Source organism: Lissotriton vulgaris, unplaced genomic scaffold (assembly GCF_964263255.1).
Source record: "Lissotriton vulgaris unplaced genomic scaffold, aLisVul1.2 SCAFFOLD_371, whole genome shotgun sequence".
NCBI classification, from domain to species: Eukaryota; Metazoa; Chordata; class Amphibia; order Caudata; family Salamandridae; genus Lissotriton; species Lissotriton vulgaris.
The window spans coordinates 1,382,594-1,397,517 of record NW_028253580.1 but is presented as its reverse complement, the minus strand read 5'-3'; the positions used below and the strand labels follow the sequence as shown (position 1 = coordinate 1,397,517).

Here is a 14,924-nt window from a genome sequence, read left to right as displayed (position 1 = left end):
TCACTTAGAAATAATTGCCCCCCGTATACATTGTACCAATATTCTTTTTAATTGCTACAGAGCCATTTGGATACTTGGTAGTGTATTAGCCCTCCAAGCATGTAATTTCTCGACATCAATTTGAAAAAAAAGTCAATTTTATCGTCCTCTATTGACGGAGGGCAATACTGGTTTTGAGAGCGCAAGGAAATACCACCAAACTGCGTGTTTTTGCTTTTGATGGGCCATCCAGAGTGGTTCTGGAAGAACGTAGCATCAGAAGTCTGTTTTCAGGGGTCTTATTATATCAAGAAAGTCACTTCTAGATGAAGAATGACTACTTAAGAGGAGGCCCACTTATTTAGTGTTTGTAGTATGTTTGTGCGTCTTTTTACTCCTGTTGTTATGTATTCCACAAACATCTGTTTTCGTATTCCATTGTGTAAAACCAATGGTCCACTTTGATCTGCTTTTATGGTATATAATATAGCATTTCTTTTGTTTTGTTTAGAAGCCAAAATATTTCATACAGATGTTTTGTATAAAAGATCATTAATGGTACATAATAGTAAGCGGATTGGGTGGTAATCATTTGCCAAATTGATATATTCTCTCTATGCCCTTGATTGTGACTTGTGCTGCATATATTATAAACCGGGAAAAACTTCACACTTTTCTGCATCATCCGCACACCCATACTTGAATTGAAGATTTGACCTGGCTGTTCGAGCAGTAGCGGACCCCCCCCCCTCCCCTAGCGCCTTGAGACCCTGCGGGTGAGTAGTGCGCTATATAAATGCTTTGATTGATTGATTCTTAAGAGATGCAGCCATCAAACGCCATGATATTTTTCGTTCAGCGGTCAATAAGCAGGGTTTGAGGTAATTCATATTGGTTATCATTGACCGAATATTTCCTTGTCAGTTTGCCCAAATCTTTTTAGTACCACTGCCCAATTTTTGACCGACCAACTTTCACAGCCCGCTACCTTTCGTAGATATGCAGCAGCAGCTTTTTAATGTAACTAAGCCATCATGCAGTACCCACTGCCATTTACAGACAGCACATTTTCCATTGAAATGGTCACTAAATTTGCACAGACATAAAGTTTTACTGATAAAATAATTTGCACACAAATGATAATGCGTGGAAATCGGGCTTCAGTGAATATGGATCATTTGTGCATCACCATAGAGAGTCTTGATTTGGTCATATTAAAATCTTTGTTTCCATCTAATTTCTTGGTATTACATGAAGCTCTTTATAGAAGAACTATTAACAGCCATCCACCAAAGTGCTTGCCACCTTATCCTTAAATCCAACAACTTTACTTTCAATGATGCATACTTTCTCCAGACCCAAAGCACTTCTGTAGACAATCTGATGCCTCCATTCTATGCCAATAAAGTAACATTCACTGATGACCTATTTATATCATGAAGTGCATTACATAGAAAATAGAAGATTTACAGTTTATATCAACATTATCCTTCTTACCATCTGATTCACCTGTAGTAATAGTAACAGACACTTTTCTAGATGTACTACTCACTATTCATGAAGGGAAAACATGCACCATTTGTACAAAAAGTTGAGCCATGTTTTGTCTGTATTTAAACTCATGCTGCCTCATGATAAACTGTTTTTTTCCTGTGCTATTGCAGTGTCTATTTAGCATGACTGACAGTGCGATTTTTGGTGTGCTGTGCGTTGCATACCGTAACTGGCAAATTTCTGGTCATTTTCCAGGTGCGGGGTTTGCTGACCAAAAATTCACCTTTAACTGTGGCTTTTTTCTGGATTGCTAGGTTTTTCATGTTTTATTGCATTAATCTTGCTTATTCCCATTTGGTGCTGCACACAGCCTTCAGTCATGCACAGTGGGAGTTGGCCATAGAACCTGCCCTAAGACCAACCTATTTTGGGTGGCCAGGTTCTACGACCACCCTCTGTGGGCACCCAAACTACTGTTGGTGGCATTGCTGGGCCTTGTAATTTATTAAGTCATACTCGTTTTTTGTGGTTCTCAAAAGAACCGATTTTTTGGGGGGAGGTTTCTTAAGTTTTTACTTTTTTTCAGACATTCATGACAAAGGGCGCTTTTATACTTATTAAATTTTTTCCTTATTGATGGAATTTGCCATAATGATAATCATTTGGTTTGAAATCATGGGATTTTCCCCCCACCCTAGTTGTTCATTTTACACTCCATGCAAGAGGCGAAAGTTGTTCTGCTTCCTCCATAACACCTTGTGGCCCATATTGGATCAGGAATTTCCCATACTCCATGTCATGCTTTGACCTGAGATGTCATCTAATTTCTTGGTATTACATGAAGCTCTTTATAGAAGAACTATTAGAAGCCATCCACCAAAGTGCTTGCCACCTTATCCTTAAATCCAACAACTTTACTTTCAATGATGAATACTTTCTCCACACCCAAAGCACTTCTGTGGACAATCAGATGGCTCCATTCTATGCCAAATGTAGAAATGCCAAAGGAAGCTAGCCATTTGGTCAGATACTTTGCAGGTGACCCGATGTACATTCAGCTTCGTCCACCCCAGTGGATGTTTTCCCCATATCAAAGTGTTTCTTCACCCTTTTACTTTCCCCCTAGGCTTTGGGCAACTACTTTCTCTTCTGGGGCTGTAGTTGCTGCTACATGAATCTCTTCTTTGTCTCCTTGCCTGCTATACTTGTGAGCAAAAGTATCACCTGTTCAGGTCTGCTGATTTACACAAAATGGAGGATGCGCCTCCCGTGGCCAAGGAAGAGGCATATGTTCATGTAATGGCCGATACCTGAAATTTTAACCAATCAGAATTTTATAATGCCTTTTAAAATGTTAAAAGTCCACACACTGATGGAAGGGAAGTTCTCTTGCTTGGTATGCTGAGTCTGCGATCTTGCAATATAGACCATTGACTCAGATTTTTTTAAAAAAACAATAGTTGAGTGCACTGTTCTCGACCCCCCCCCCCCTCCCCTTGAAATGCAATCTGACCGTAGGGCAGACCTAACGGTCCCAATTTATCTGGCCAATGTTGAGTGTTCACTATATTATATGGCCTCCAAATTATTTCATTAGTCCATTTCAAGGCTGCGTAGTACCCAAAATGGCGTCCATAGTCTACTGTCTCATTACTGAAACCACAGACTGAAAGCAAACCACACAAAGATCCACAAGTATCTTGGTCTGCAGTCTCATTATGGAGGCAGTGTACTATGGGGGCTGATTTGGTTGTGTCTAGTCCTCTGCCTCAAAAAAAGCCTATGAAATCTTCAACATGTAGACTTTTTCTTATTTTTGATCTATGTGAGGGAGAGTCATTTATGTGTGTCGCCCTTTAAGAACTAGGAGTCGCGGTGTGCTCACTTTTTTTTTAACACATTTTTATGGATATAAACAGCAAACATCATCATTGTTGTTCTCACAGGAAATAAAGATTGACCAAGTAAATCAAAATAGGGTGTGCTCACCATGCCCTCTTTATGAACCAATTAAACTCTTTATTTCTGGATCCGGGAACTGAGCCCCATTTTCTGTAACATCGAATGTAAGAGAAAATGTCCTCTTGCAGCCAGTCATTCAAAGCACCTGGGTCCACGGTCTTTGTTTAGAGTATGCGAAATGGATGACAGTAGCAAAAGTTTCCACATCCACTGGGGTCGCCCTTTAAAAAAAAAGAAAAAAATTGGTCATTGAAATAAATCTGCAGGCTGGCCACAAAATAAAATGGCCAATATTTTCAAATGTTTTAACCCTTTCAAGCCCACTCCTTACCTTTTGTAACACACATTTTTCAACAAATACTGAACAGATTCAAATCAAACCAACAAAAGCGCACTCTCAGTAAAGATCTACTTTCATTATTAGTTCGGAGTAAATCATTCTAGTGATTTTTCTATAGCTGCAAGCAAAAATTATGTTGGGAGCTAAAATGGGAAACATATTTTTTGACTGTGGCCCCTTAACTTGTTTATGCTGCAATCAACTGTACAAAATAGGCTTCATGAACCATAGCTGTATATGCTAATAGAGTACCAAATTTGGTGCAGATTCATCCATTGGGTAAAAAGTTTTACAGCGTGAGTCTTTCTGGATTCACTATACTGTGCATTATTCCGTGGTCTAGTAGTGGTTAGGTCCGGAATCGTAGTCTTTTCTTTCTTCTTTTTTTTTTTTTTTGTAGCCCAGGTTGGCGTCCACGTCCCACCTTTTGGTGTACTACCTGTGACGTGTGCACTCTTCCTGCGGGAGCTCCCACCTTTGGGCGCCAACTTCAGATTCTTTTTTCTGCCATTGGGTCTGGATCGTCACCGAGAGGCTCCAGAGTTTTTGGAGATCAGAAGAGGAAAAAGACGTATTTTACAACGAAAAGATTTGAGAAGATACAGAGGAACAAGATCACTAAGCAGGAACGACGAAGAAGGAGAACTTTGAGATCTACGACATCCAACGGAGAATGCGCACACAGGGGGCCCCCTGGGCGCAGGAATGGACAAAACACCTTTTAAATTCTGCTGTAACTGCCACCACAAATACGCGTAGAAGGACCAGCACCCGGTCTGCAACCTCTGCTTACCGGTCGACCACGAGAGCAAGGATTGCAACGCCTGCTCTGCCTTCACCCCCGAAGACACTCTGGGTTAGAGAGAGACAGAGGAGAGCCAACTACACTATGCAAGGCAAAGACCAACCTCCGTAGCTTCGGGACCTGGGCCTCTCCAGCGATGAAGAGGACAACATCGCCGAGGGACCAGATGACTACACGGTCGTAGAGACCGATAAGAAGGCATTTAAAGAGGTAGGAGAGACATCAACCCCTAAACTACCAACAGACTCTCGAAAGCCTGAGTCAGACTCTCGAAAAACAGAGTCTAAGTCCTCGATAGGAGCACTTGCGCTGAAAATCTGGACGGCTGCAGTTGCATCCAAGGACAAACAGCCCAGTGGATCCTCGGAAAAGGACTCCCAGGCGGCGAAGACAGGCGAAAAGCCAAGGTCGTCGAAGCACGTCCCCGAAAAGGACCGCTGGACTTCGAAGGAGAAGGACCCGAAGGTCGCTTCGACGTCGACGACTAAGTTGAAGAGATCGTCCGAAACCCTCGACGCTGAGCATGCCGCCGAGATGGAGAGGAAGAAGAGAAGGCTCGAGGCCGAAATGGAGAACATCCTGCAAAGGAATAGAGTAAGACGAGAAAATGAAAAGGTTCACGATTCCGTCGAAATCGCGGATGACGATTGTCGAAATAGAAGAGGAAAAGGAGTTTGACGCCGAAGGGCCATCAAACTCCCGAGCCACAGGAACACCTAGAGGAAGAGGGCCTATACTATGAGGAAGAAGGGGACGATGACCAGCAAACTAGTTTCGGCTCGGCATCCTCGATGGCACACGACCTGGAATGCAGGACCTAGACTGCGAAAACCCGGAAGAGACCATGGAGACTTATCCTTTGAGGCCTTCGCCACCAGATGACATTGGGGCCTATAACATAGTCATCAAGCACGCGGCAGCGGCATATGGAGTTAAACTGGAGGAGGAAAAACCAAAGGCATGTTTCCTCTTAGAGACCCTGCTCCCCACTCAAACAAAGAATCAGTTCCTCCCCATGCTTCCGAGTGTTATGGACCAAGGGAGAGAGGCGTTTAAAGACCCAGCGACCTGCAGGTCTGTCACACCTAGGACGGAGAAAAAATACAAACACTCCTCTCAGGATCCTCCCTACATCCAGGGATCCATCACGGCGGACTCCATTATTGCGGCAACAGCCAGTAAGAGGGAAAACATCCCAACAACATCAGTACCCACCACCAGACAAAGAAAGTAGGAGGATGAACCTAACTGGGAGAAAAATAGAAAGAAATGCAGCGGTACACTGGCGCATGGCGAACTCCAATGCCCTACTGAACAGACACCAGTACCAGCATTGGGACGAGATGGGACAACTGCTCAAGCACCTCCCCGATGAAAACCAGCAAAGGGCATTACACCTGGTGGAGGAAGGGAAAGCATAGCACATGCTTGCCTGAAAACGGCAATGGATGGGGCTAACACATCCAGCAGACTTATGATGATAGGAATCACAGAAAGAAGGCATGTCTGGCTCAGGATCTCAGGATTCAAGCCGGAAGTACAGAACAACATTCTGAGCACTCCTTTCAATGGAGAGACACTGTTCGGGACACCAGTGGATGAGAAACTCAACCAGCTGAAGAAAGAAAATGAAACTACAAGGTCCATGGGGGCCTTACAATTCAGAAGGATGAGAAAGGGGTACCCCCACACGGAGACCAAACGGAAGGGGAGGAAACCAGCCAGGAACGTCACACCAGACATTCTGGCAGGCACACCAGGGCGACAATCAATTGCAGCAGGGACAGCAAAAGCAAACATGGCAGTACCAGCCTCGGGGCCAGTCCTTTCGCGGGAGGGCGAATGGACGAGGGTGAACAAGAAGAGGGGGCCAACAACCCACCTCAAGGTGACTCCGTCAAGCAAAGCGTGCCCACCCACACGACCCCTCCGAGGGTGAGGCACAACAAGGTCAACAAGAGGGGGTTACATGGACCAAACATCGACGAACATGTAACACCAGTGGGAGGCAGGCTAAGACACTTCTTCCAGGAGTGGAAGAAGATAACTACAGACAAATGGATACCCAACATCATACAGTTCCGATACTGCATAGAACCACCTGCACATTCCCATGGACAGGCAGCACAAACATTTACTAAGATTTACCATCAACAAAGAACACTACCAGTTCACAGCCCTAGCCTTAGGACTAAAGTCCGCACCAAGGGTGTTCACCAAATGTCTCGCAGCCATGGCAGCGTACCTGCGCAGGGAAGGGATTCATGAATACCCTTACCTCGACAACTGGCTAATAAAAGCAAGTTCACACAGGACATGCAAGGAACACGCACAGCGGGTCACAGAAACACTGACAGACCTGGGTTTCGCCATACACTGGGGGAAATCCTCAATGGAACCAGAGCAAGTGAAGATCTTCCTGGGGGCACAGATCAGCACCATACAGCGCAAGGTGTTCCTGAGTGGCAAGAGAACACTGTCCCTGCTGAAGGAGACACCCACTACCAGAAGGGGTGAGCTCTGACAGTGAGGACAGCGAGCAAGATCATGGGGATGATGGCATCCTGCATACACCTGTTCTCCAATATACGGCTCCACATGAGACCATTCCAGGAATGGCTGCAACAACAATTGTCACAAGCTACAGGAAGTTGGGAAGATCTAGTGGTTGTAACGCACGCAGTGCAGGAGGAAATTACGTGGTGGAACAGGGAGAACATAACAAAAGGGAAGCCTTTAACACCACCAACCCCAACGGTGACCATCACCACAGACGCATCCCAGATAGGATTGGGAGCACACATGAAAAATCTCAGTGAGGGGTCTGTGGACTCCAGCAGATGCGGTCAGACAATTCAACTACCTCGAACTGAAGACTGTGTTCCTCGCCCTGAAGGCATTCCAGAAACAACTGTACAACCAGAGAGTGTTGATACAAACAGACAACACAACAAGGATGTTCTACATCAACAATCGGGGAGGAACACAATCTGTTGCACTATCCAACCTAGCGCAGGACATATGGAGATGGGCCATCCCACTCAAAATAGACCTGCTAGCCATACACCTACCAGGGAAGGACAATGTGGAAGCAGACTGGCTCAGCAGACAGAATTCAGCATCCCACGAGTGGGAGCTCAGTGCACAGGAAAAGCAAAGGCTATTCTGTAGATGGGGAACACCGACGATGAACCTATTTGCAACACACTAGAATGCGTAATGCTGATACTTCGCATCCAGGCAACCAGGGGAACGATCCCAGGGGAATGCCCTATGGATAAGCTGGTCGAAAACATTGGCCCACGCTTTTTCCCCGATACCACTGATACACAGGGTACTCAACAAGTGCAGGACCAGCAAAATGACACTGATCCTGGTGGCACGTACGTACGGAGACCTGGGTCACCTACACGGGCATGAGCAAGCCGTTTTATGAGGTTACTATTTACTCCGACTCGGCTGTTACCAGACTGCTTTAAAAACTACAGACCGCACACGGCTATGTGCACCGAGTTGCGACTACAGCCTCACCATTATCAACACCCAGGGCATATAGGCTGGCATTACGAGAGGTTACTACATTAGCCCCCCAAGATTTGTAATACGCACAGACAAGTAGCTGGAACGAAAGATGCCAGGTAAAACTACCATACTCAGTAACGCCATATAGTGCACCCTTTGGAGCGAACGAGTAGCGGCATTTGTAATGGGGCACGCAGCAAGGGGCCAATTTGGTCTCATACACCAGCACCCTTAAATAAGAAACACCGGCAAATTTACACAGGCTCCACTCAATAATAGGGGACATTACCACACCAGAAAGCGACATTTGAAATGGAGCACACAGTATGGGGCCAATTGGGTCTTATACATCAGCACCCTTAAATAAGAAACACGGGCAAATTTACACAGGCTCCGCTCAATAAGTGGGACATTACCACACCAGAAAGAAGCATGAAGTGCAGGCAACGCAGAGGCGATTATCCTCAGGTAACAAAGGGATTAAGGTCCACAGACAAGGGAAGGGTCAACGCTGCGCTAGTTTTTGGCAATAAGGAGGCCAGATTAGGATAATGGATTAACTACCAACCTATAACCAACTTGAGAATTTTGTTGAACGAGAAGCTAATGATACACACCACCAGTTATAAAGCTTTAAGTAATGGCTTCCTCCTATAACCCGCCAGATTTTTGAAGGTTCAACACGTTATACAACCCGCCGGATTCTGTTGGGAACTGTTTACACAACCAATTAGGTGAGTTACTAGCCATACCACCCTACACTGTGGGCGCGACTCCGTGTCTTGTAAATTTTGTATTAATTTTGATTTTCAGTTTAATTTAGAGGCCTAACTATCCACAGGAGCATGCCCACCATATTGCTCACTAAGGATCTGCACGAACACGTGTTCATTTTAGTTATAACTCAAATGCTAGCAGCACTGGATCTAGCATGGCACTAGGAATGTACACTCTCCACCCTCTGGTTTATATATATATATATATATATATATATATACCTGTTGTGATTTGCTCCTTTTCTCCCAATCCAGGTAGATTCAGTCCGACAGATATGACGCAGGAAACACCCATTTTTCTGTGAGCGATATATACCAGATTGGTTGTCTGATTATTAGACATCAACCACATTGACGTAGACAGTTAACACTTTAGATACACTCTCTACTGATAGGTCCTGAAGAATCGCTAGCTAATTGCTTTAGAGCGAGAAACATGTCGACCGACCACAGCACATACTATACCGTCACTCGCAAACTGGAAGCATAACATTCCAGCAAGTACCGGATAGTTTTCTTTTTAATTAGAGCGGGACCCCCAGAATAAAGTCATTCCCGGTACCCCCAGCTTTATTTTAACTCACACTCACACTCGCACGTCTATGCAGAACTGGCCCCACATCCGCACTTCATCTAAACGGCAGTTGGATAAAAGATCTCCGCCAAAGAGCCCCTCTTTGAGGTGTTGCCCGTTGGGTATTGCACCGCCGACCCAACGAGGAGCAAGCCCAGATGATGAAGCATGACACCTGAAAGGGTGTGTGAGGGCATTACATCCAACATAATGGATGCCCAACTGTAGGAGTTCTTGTGACCCTACAACATCCTTCACACCACAGGGACACATACATTCCTTTTACTTAGGAACAGCCCAGTAAACTTGTAATTGCTAATGTCCTGAGAGCACGACTGAGGCTGGACCTACCACTCACTAGGAGTGGTGATTGCCCTTCTTCCAACAGATTTCTCCCTTTTTTTGTAAATGACCACAGTGGGCAAGGCGGACCTGGTCCTCACAAATAATGGAAATGGCACCGGGACCACCCCACAAGTTTGGGAAAAGAAAAGACTTACTCTCCAAGCACAACGGAGAAGTACTACACCCAGAGCCAGAGAGCCTCAGCCTAGCGGCATGGCTCCTGAAGACATAGAGTTTGCACACCTAAGGGTACCTGAGAGCACCCTGCGGGTGCTACGCGAGGCAAGGAGATCTACCATACGAAGGTGCTGTGTGGCAAAATGGAAGAGGTTCACACAATGGTGCAGCAAGAAGAAACTACACAAGAAGATGACAAGGGAATCAATGGAGCACAGATATCTCACGCACCTGCTGAAAGCAAAACTAAGTTCATCCTCGCTAAGAGTACACCTAGCAGCGATAGTAGCCTACACAAGAGGAGAGACAGGAAAGAGCTTCTTTACATCACAAGTAGTAAAGAGATTCCTGGAAGGAGCAAAAAGGATTGCGCCACCTAAGAGGATGCCGCCGCCGGCATGGAACCTTAATTTAGTCCTAACAGAGCTTATGAAAGCGCCCTTTGAACCCATCCATAAGGCCTCCCTACAAATGCTGACAATGAAGACCGCCTTTCTGGTGGCAATCACCTCGTTGCGCAGGGTAAGCGAACTGCAAGCGCTAACACTGTAAGAACCCTACGTTCAAATACACAATGATAGGATGGTAATGAGAACTGACATACACTTTATGCCAAAGGTGGTGTCTTGGTTCCACATAAACCAGACAGTACAAATACCAAGCTTCTTTCAGAAACCATCCACAAGCGCAGAGAGGGCACTGCACACTCTGGATGCTAGGAGAGCAGCAATGCATTACATGGAAAGAACTAAGAAGCACAAGAAAACAAAGTAGTTCTTTGTGTCCTTCGCAAGCAGTTTCCTGGGTAGACCAGTAACAAAGGGAACCATTGCACGATGGATCGCACAAACTATACAATTCTGCCACAAACAGTCAGGCCAAGAACTAGCAGAGGGGCACAAGCCCACTCTACCAGGAAGAAGGGAGCAAGAATAGCCTTCCTAGCTTACACACCCATTCAAGACATATGCCTGGCGGCAACATTGGCTTCAGTGCACACGTTCACTAAGCACTACTGTGTGGATATACAAATAAACAAAGAAGCATAAGTAGGACAGAAGATGCTTCAACATATATTCAACAAACAACGCTCATCTTGCACCCAGCCGCCACAAACATAACAGACCGCTACAAAGTCTATGCACAGCATAGTGAATCCAGAAAGATTCATGCTGCAAAATGAATAGTTTCTTACCTGTCGGTGTAGTTTTGCAGCTTGAAGTTTTTTCTGGATTCACATTCGATCCCACCCGCCTCCGCCAGAAAGATGAGGTAGGAGAAGAAGGTGGAAATAAAAACAACAATATACAGACACCTAAAAATACAAAGCGAGGAAAAACATTAACTTGTAGGAAAAACTAGAAAACATTGCCTAAGGGTTCACAAACAGAACACAAAAACAAGAAAAAAGAATCCAAACATGTCGCCCAAAGGTGGGAGCTTCCGCAGGAAGCGTGCCGACGTCACAGGAAGTACACCAAAAGGTGGGACGTCGATGCCCACCTGGGCTACAAAAAAAAAGGAAAGAAAAGACTACGATTCCGGACCCAACCACTAGACCGCGGAATAATGCACAGCATAGTGAATCCAGAAAGATCTTCAAGCTGCAAAACTACACCAACAGGTAAGAAACTATTCGTTTGCCAATCCAAAAATTATTCTTCAGTGGAAAGTGCATCTGAACCATGACTGCATTTCTACACACGTACAAAGAGTTGTGTATCTCTGAACAGACAGCCATCTGTTGGGTGATTATAGTGCATAGCTATAAGAAAGTGCGTTATTAGTATGAAGTATGTGGGTCCTTCACAAGTAATACATTTGCAACCTTCTAACTATTGGAGACCAAGTACCCCATTGCAGCACTTGACTCTCTGAGTAGCGAGGTAGAGCAGTCCAAGGCCAAATCATAAAAGCTGGTGTGGGCTAGTATCCCAGTCCACAAGCACCCAAGAGATAAAACTTAACTAATCATTGCCGGGTCAGTGCTTGTACTTATCAAATGGAAAGTACTATTCGTAGCATGTGTTAGCTGCAGATACAAATGCTTTACAAACTGCTATCTGCCTTCTAGTGTTAGCCCTGGACTCTGCAAGTTGTTTTACCATGAGGAAGTTTGATGATGTGCGTTGTTTCTCCTCCCATTCGAGGTATTGCGTATGTTCAATAGCTCTTTTGTTACAAAGTTTGCTTCTGCCGTCGGGCTCAAACAGACTGCGTCGGAGCTCTGCATCAGTCAACACCCACGCGGTCTAGGCAAAAAAGAACACCACTGGAGAACCAGTAGACAACACCCGCGGATTTTAGAAGCCAAGGACTAATTACCAGGCACCCAGTACAAACACAGCCGTCAAAAATGACCATCTCTAGATAAAAAAGGAGCTCATCCAATGGTGCCCTGAGTGCAGGGCCAAATACGCACACACTGATGCACACAATCTGTGTAATTGATGCCTCTCTCTGGACATAAAGAGGACGAGTGCACAGCTTGTGCATTATTCTTAAACAAAAAGACTCTTCTGGACCCGTAGGGATTGACACCTTGCACACATCATAGAACTAGAGGCCGAGGCTGAGTTCTCACATGACAGCGATGTAGAAAGTAAAGCTGGTGCTCCCATAGGAGGTGGGTTGGTCATCGCCAGCCCCCACTGTGTCGCTACCGATTCATCTGGGGAAGAATGCAATCCAGTGCATGAAGAAGGGCCCACATCGCAGAGGCTAATCCCTGAATCTGGGCCGAGACGTTGTCACGTACTGTGAGTACAGTCGACCTCCGTGTAAATAAAATCTTACACTCCTCTCCACCACCCTCACCACGCCATGGTGCGCCACAGCCCTTGAGCTCAGGTCAACACTGGGAGCACACCTCGGAGCCAAGATGGGAGGTGATGTTCTCGATCCCTATCAGGCGATCAAACCACAGCACAAGACTGATCCGGCACTTCGCTGGTATTGAAGCATAAGTCTTGTCGACGGAGCCACCAGCACCAAAGCATAAGTCAGCACCAACTGAGACACTGGCACAGAAGCATAAGTCAACACCGGCAGACACACCGGCAGCAAAGGATTCCAAGCAGACTGTGACCTCAAGAAAATCATCAGATCTGAAGTAACGCTTAGACTTGAGTGCATTGGAATTCAAACGAACTAACGTTCCAAGGACTGAAAAGCAACACACACTCTTCTGACCCAAATCAAAGTCTCATCCATGAGGTTCTCAAGACATACTTAGTTTCTGAGGCTCACCACCGGCACCAAAGAAACAAAACACTCATGCACAGAGAGCAAGTGTTGTACAAGGCTATGAGGGACTGTAACAATTTATGCTGGAAAAGCGTAAAGAAAATGCCAAGGGACAGGCTCTGGAACAATCCTTGCTAACACAAGATGATGGATGGAGCGCTGAAACTTTTCAGACACACCTCCAGCCACACCTGGGTTTAATCTAAAATCGGTTCTTTATCTCACTTCACAACAACTGTTCAGATTCAGCCATATGTAAATGTGTGTACCACCCCAGTTTTAACCCAGCATATGCAAAACAGTCTTGACACGAAGGGAACAGTCCAGCCCGGACTGCCAAGCCAGGCTTGAATTCAGTGGCAAAGTGAGCAAGGACCCATGTCTGAGCATACCCTGCCAATTTAGGGCGAACAAAGCTGAGGTGGCGAAGTGAGCTAAAGAACGATAATGGATTCAACCCAGATATGTGACTAGGAGTGAGTGTCTGAAACGCTCTGTCCATATCGCCTTGTGTTTATTTTGTTCGCCCTGAGTTGGCATGGCATGTCCAGAAGTGGATCCCTTGCTCACTTTACCACTGAATTCAAGCTAGCCTCGCTGATGAGGGGTGTTACCCCGAAACCAGTCCCAGGATGCTTGTTTCCAGTCCAGGGAAGACCTGGCTTGGCAGTTCGGGTTGGACTGTTCCCATGAGGAACAGGGTCAATACTGATTTTGCATATGGGTGGGTCTGAATTGGGGTCACGAAGTGAACTAAAGAATGATGTTGGATTTAACACAGGCTTGAATCAAGTGGCAAAGTGAGCAAGGGACCCATGTCTGAGCATACCCTGCCAACTTAGGGCAAACAAAGCTGAGGTGTTTAAGTGAGCTAAAGAACGAGGATGGATTCAACACAGAACTGTGACTGGGAGTGAGTGTCTGGGAAGTTTCAGAGATCCGTCCATCATCTCCTTGTGTTTGCTCAAACAATCCTTGCCACAGCCTACACCAAAAAAAGTGTCACACGAACACAGAGTCACATTTCCAATGTCTTTTAGCCCCTCGGAGTCAACACAAACACATGTACTCTCTCCACAAGAGGAGGAAGAGAGGGAGATACAGGACACAGAATCCCAAGGAACACAGGATACCCAACTTACCCCTGACCAATGGGATAATTATGATGTGGTCCTGCCTGACCAAGAAATGGAATTACCAATATCTTCTAAAGCGTTGCATATAGATGACACATCCTCATGCCACAATGTCATCCAAAGAGTGGCAGAGTACAACAAGGTTGCTGATGCGCACCACAGAGGAGCCAACTGGCTTCCTGGTGGAAGCACTTTCAAGCACATAGCTCACAATTCAGTATCTCCCAGTGATTGGCTCTGCCTTCAACATATCCATAGACCTCTTCAAGGACCTAGTCAAATCCAGTGTCCTAACTCCTCATATAGAAGAGAAATACAAGCCATCTCCAACTGCCCCTATTTGCATCCGATGATACTCCCCAGCAGATTCCCTAGTTATCACCACAGCCAGAAAAGTGTTTGAGTACAAGGTACTGGAGAGATGCCTCCTCCAGACAAAGAAAGCAAAAGAATTCTTGCATCAGGTAAAAGAGTAACAACAGGACACAAAAACCACTGAAAGATTGCCAATTCAGCTGGCCTTCTCTCCAGATACAATCGGGCAACTTTAGATGAGATGCAAGATCTA

The 14,924-nt window shown here is 45.6% G+C and overlaps 1 protein-coding gene across 2 annotated transcripts in view; it reads left to right on the top strand.

Moving 5' to 3' along the window:
- The window catches only part of LOC147660922 (cingulin-like protein 1), a 192,837-nt gene that overhangs the window by 140,372 nt on the left and 37,541 nt on the right, over positions 1-14,924 (top strand). The gene's annotated exons all lie outside the window — the stretch shown is intronic.